Here is a 4,774-nt window from a genome sequence, read left to right as displayed (position 1 = left end):
CTCTTCCCAATGCCTTGGGCTCTGTGTGTATGATGGGGGAGGCCTGGGTGTTTTCCTCCCTGTACGGTGTTGTCTGAGGCTGGGTTGTCTAGAGACAAAACCAGTGGCATTCCTCGGTGCACAAGAAAGGAGTTTCCATCAAGAAGGCATTCCCCCACCGCCCTCAAAAAGAAGGCATTCCCCCCAAAGCCAAACTGCCATCGAGTTGATGCCGACTCACATGGACTCTATAGAACAGAGTAGAACTGCCCCTGTGGGTTTCTGAGACAAACTCTTTATGAGTTTTTCCTTCTCCCATTTAGTGACCGGTGGTTTCAAACTGCTGACCATGCAGTTAAGAGCCCAACGCATAATCACCAAGCTACCAAGGCTCCTCAAGAAGGCTTCCCAGCCGAGTTCAATTCAAGACCGTGGGTCTGACGGTAGCCGGCGCCCTCATTAGACTCAGCTAGCTGAAGGCTGGTGACACGGAACGGGGAAGCAGCTTGCAGGGAGCTCAGGGGCTGCTCGGTACAGAGGCACTCAGATCCAAGGCCGGTGGAAACATGGTGGGGACAACTGTCCAGGTTGGTGGCCCACATGGGGCTGCCCCTAGAGGCAGACACAGAGTCCCAATGAGGAGGAAGTCCAAGAGCAAGATATAAAAAAGGCCACACCTCCCAGGAGGCATCCTCAGACTGTGACCTGACAGGTTGGACCCCATTCCCTACCCTTTCACACATGGTCAAGTTGACATGAAATCTTACTGCCACGGAGGCCTCTTCTGGAAAGGAGGAGGAGGAAATGTTGAGACCAGAAGGGTAGTCCTCTATTGTGTGGCTTGATTTTCATCACTGGAAGCATCTGCACGTGATGCAGGCTGGGGACATCACGGCTTTGTAGAAAGGCATGGTACTGGGCCTTGAGATCTTTGTTGTGTCTTCATTTCACAAACGTCTCATGAGTATCTACTCATTCTCGTAACGTGGCCAGTTCTAGTTGCTGTGAACCCACGTGTGTCCGGGCACGCTGCTCCCTCGGGTTTCAGGGACCCCGGGCCTGGGAGGTGCATCACCATTGCCTCGGGTCCAAGATGCCTCCAGCCGCCAACCTTTCAGGACCAGGTGCGTTTGGAACAAGCTGCACTGCCGGGAACTCCCGCCTACGGACAGAGGAAAGGTTCTGCCCTCGAGTAGTTTCGGTCCAGTGGGAGAAGCAGGTGCAGTGTGTGCCGCATTGTGATCGAGGGATGTGAAGGGCATTTTGGGGGAAGGAAAAAGCCCCAGATCCAATATGGGGTTGCAGTAGAGGAGGCAGGAGGGGCGAGTGATGAGAGCAGTTGAGAAAGGAAGACGTCTGGTGTAATTCTGCCCTGGGCCCAGCAGGGAAAGACAAGTGGGCTGAACGTGGTCAGCAGGAAGGGAAGGCTACTGGGTGTAGGTAGCTAGGCCCAAGAGGCAGGAGACGTTGCCGGGCAGTGATCAGGGCCCTGCCGAGGAGACTCGCAAGCAGAAAGGCCCCTGCGCCTCAGGCTGGGGTTCCAGCAGTAAATAAGGGGTGAAATGACTCAGCATAAGGGCCCTGTCTTGAACCAGGCCCTGAGGCCACCAGATGCTGCCCCAAAATCCTTGTCAACGTTCCCATTCTTTCCCAGACGATTCCAAGCATTCCCAGTCTCAAGGTACCACTCCCTTTACCTCTCAGGAAAGAGGCAAGCATCAGCGCCTCGCCACTTCCTGCCGCCCAAGCTTGCCCACATCAGGGAAGAAGTGCCCCTCCTGCCCAAGTGGGCACCCGAGCCCTTTGCTGTTCGTTGTGTCTCAGTCCTCTCCGGACTCCTTCCTATCAAGTTCCTGCCTGCCCAGGATGCTTCGCTCTTTCAAAAACAACAAACATACCCCAAACCTTCGTCCCCATGCTCCTCCCTTCGGGCTACCGCCTGTCCCCCTCTGTAGCCAAGCTTCCTCAGAGGGGCCTATATTCCCTTAACTCCCACTTACTTCTAGTTCTTGTCCCTGGACCCTCATCACCACCACCTCACCCCCTATTGACTGAGCCAAGCAAGGCTGTCACCTGTTATCTCAGTGCTGAATCCCCTGGGGGCTTCTCAGTCCTTATCTCACTTGACGTCTAACATTGGGCACCCCTGACCACTCACTCTTAACCTTGACCCATTCTGCCTTTACCTGCTATAATCTCACACTCCCCTTTCCTCGGACCACTTGGACGGCTCACAGTGTGCCCTCTTTACTGCCCCTCCGGCTGGTTCCCCTGTGCATCCTCGTCAGCTCAAGGCTCCAGCTGCCATCCTCATCTTGCGGTGGTCAGCTGGGTTCTAGAGGAGCAAAGCCAGTGCCATCTATTGATAGACGGAGAAACGTAGATCGAGAAAATGGCTCACAGTTGAAGCAGCAAGTCCCCGCACAGAGGTGGATAAACCCGAGGTCAGCGGGTCTGGCTTGTGACTGTCGAGAGAACTGAATGCAAGATCAACAGGTCAGACGGCAGGCCAATGATGGCGCATGGGATCAGCAGGCAGTATCACGGGGCGTTGGCTCAAGCTCGAAGAATCAGAGGTCAATGAGCCAGGTGCAGGGTGCTGACCCAGCACAAGGCAGGCAAGCTTTCCCACACTGTCCCTATATAGGAAGTAGGCCGCACCCTCCAGGAAACTTCCTTTTAATTGCATCTGGGCTGTGTCCCAAGTAAGGGATTTGCCCTCCACCTAATCTTCCCACGATTGCTTGGCTGCTCATAGCAGATCCCATCGTGGAGTTGATTGCATCATGCTAGCTCACCTGGTGGATTACTAGCTGAGATCCTGGCCCAGTAAAGTTGCACAGAAACTAGCGATTGCACTTGTTAACTCTCAGAGCTATCAGCCCTGTTTCTGTAGGTTCTGACCTTCAAACATTTATGCCCACTTGGATGTCCCATGTGAAACCAAACCTTGTCCCCTCCCCAGCCTTCTCCCCTCCCCAGGCTTCCCTACCCCAGTGAAAGGCACCATCATCCCACACCGTTGCTAAACTAGCAATCTGCTGCCCTATTCCTCTCACTCATCCCTAGGTCTAATCCATTAAGTTCTATCAATATTGCCCGGACACTTCAGATCTCTCCGTCCTTAAATCTTCAATGTACCATCTCACTCTCTGCTGATTATTGTATTTCTTATTCCGCTAAGAAAGTAAAAGCAAGCAGAAGAGAACTTTCAAGCCCTCCCCTCCCCACACCCCCACTGCCTCTAAATCTGCTGACCCCATTGCTTTGGCTCCTCACGTGGCCTGCCCTCCGTCCACCCTGTTACTGAGGCCGAACCAGCCCTATTCCTAACCAACACCCAACTTTACATTCGATGCCTACAATTCTCGTTTTCTGCATTGTTAATTTTCTCTTCTAATTACTCTACTCCCATACAAATAAGCTCTAAAATCTGTCACCCTAAAAAAAAATTTAAAAAAATACCCTCACACCTTTGAGCTACTCTTGCCCTTTTCTTTACAGCAAAACTCTGAAGAACTGTTTCTCCTCGTCTCCAATTCTCCCTTCCCTTCTCTGGGCCGACTGTGAGCAGGTATTCACTCCCCCCCTCACAGAAATGGATCCTGTCACACTATCAAGGACCTCTGTGTGCTAAATCCAATAGCCAATTGTAAGTCTTCTCCTTGCTCTGCTTCTCATTAGCATTCTTGGAACATTTCCCTCATTTGGCTTCCATGACAAACACTCCCTGTTGTTTCCCCCAACTCCTCCCTTTGTGCTGAATCTACCCTTTTCTAATCTCCAGTTGTTGGAGTGCACCAGGGCAAGCCCCTGGACATTCTCTCTATTGACATTCGCCCCCACCCCCAGGTGGTCACCTCAGGCAGTTCCTTACTTGTAAATATTATTTCCACAATGTCTCCTAAATCAATACTTTCACCCTGAACCGCTCTCCAGTCTGTTTTCCAACTGTCTACTCAATAGCTCTAGTTGGATATTAAAGATACTTGATGTCTACCCAAGTTTCCGTTCACAATTTTGAGGCCCATTAAAAGCTACTCCTACCGTAGCCTTTCCCCTCTCGGGAACCAGTTACCTAGGTGCTTGGGCTCACCATTGGCTCCTTTTGCTGGCAAGTCCTCCATTTAATCCATCGGTAAACCCTGCCATTGGGTCAGTTATGATTCCTAGCAACCCTACAGGGCAGGGTGGAACTGCCCCAGTGGGTTTATGAGACTGTTGACAGGGGTAGAGAGTCCCAACTTTCTCCCAGACCATACCTGGAACTGATTATTTCTCAAGATTCTCTGGGTTACTGGATCTCGGCAGCATCTCTCACCTGGATGATTGCAAGGGTCTTCTTAACAGTCTCCCTTACTCTCTCCTTCCCTCCAATCTAGTCTCAGTGCAGGCATTGTTTTGAAAACACAAGTCAGAAAAATATTGGGGAGAAGATGTCTCTGATCAGGGTCTAATCTTTAAACTATATATAGAAAACATCAACAAACCAACAAGAAAAGACAGTCCAATTAAAAACCAAAGAACTTCACCGAAGAGGACCTTCACGCAGCCAGTGAGCACAGGAAACACTGGTCATGAGCACTGCGATCACAGAGCTGCCACTCAGAACCACAGTGAGATGCTCCGACGCAGCCACAAGAGGGACTCAGTGGGGTCGCCGGTCAGTGCCTGCATCGGGCCACAACAAAGGGGTTGCAGAGAAATCAGGCGTGTTAATTAGACACCTATGGAAAGATTCAAACTGAGCATGCTCAGACACAAGCCCCCACTAGGCCCAGGTGGGTAGTCCACC

Source organism: Tenrec ecaudatus, chromosome 1, assembly GCF_050624435.1.
Source record: "Tenrec ecaudatus isolate mTenEca1 chromosome 1, mTenEca1.hap1, whole genome shotgun sequence".
NCBI lineage: Eukaryota > Metazoa > Chordata > Mammalia > Afrosoricida > Tenrecidae > Tenrec > Tenrec ecaudatus.
Note: the sequence above shows the minus strand (reverse complement) of the source record.